The following is a 477-nucleotide window of genomic DNA, read 5'->3' as shown; positions in this document are numbered from 1 at the left end:
ATGAACAAATACAGCGCTATAGATCAACCACGTTTGCCAAGTTTTAATGAAATTTCATGCAATAAATTATGCAATTAATGATATAGACATTTTGCTGTTTCGTCATACTGAATATAAGAAATGTTAAATAATACTTTTATAAATAACTAGAAACCTTCGTATTTCTAACACGTTGACTGTCAGCAAAGTTTCTGGTCAGACCGCGTAACTCATATTCGGGTGTCGCTTATTTGACTACTTGCGAGGGATCGTCGTAGGTATTTGAGAAGATATTCCGAAATAATAAAACTGTTGAATTTTTATAAAAGTAATACGAAAATGGTTTATTAAAAAATTATTTCGAATGTAAAACTTTAAAGCATTCTATACATAGCTGAGGATGGTCGAGACAATTTGGACAATAAGTTGTTGTTTTCTTCAAATTCGTTTGTGCCTTTGTTCGGTCCATTCGACGCCTCTTATTTGCATAACATAGTT

Source organism: Bombus pyrosoma, unplaced genomic scaffold (assembly GCF_014825855.1).
Source record: "Bombus pyrosoma isolate SC7728 unplaced genomic scaffold, ASM1482585v1 HiC_scaffold_4727, whole genome shotgun sequence".
Lineage (NCBI taxonomy): Eukaryota > Metazoa > Arthropoda > Insecta > Hymenoptera > Apidae > Bombus > Bombus pyrosoma.
Note: the sequence above shows the minus strand (reverse complement) of the source record.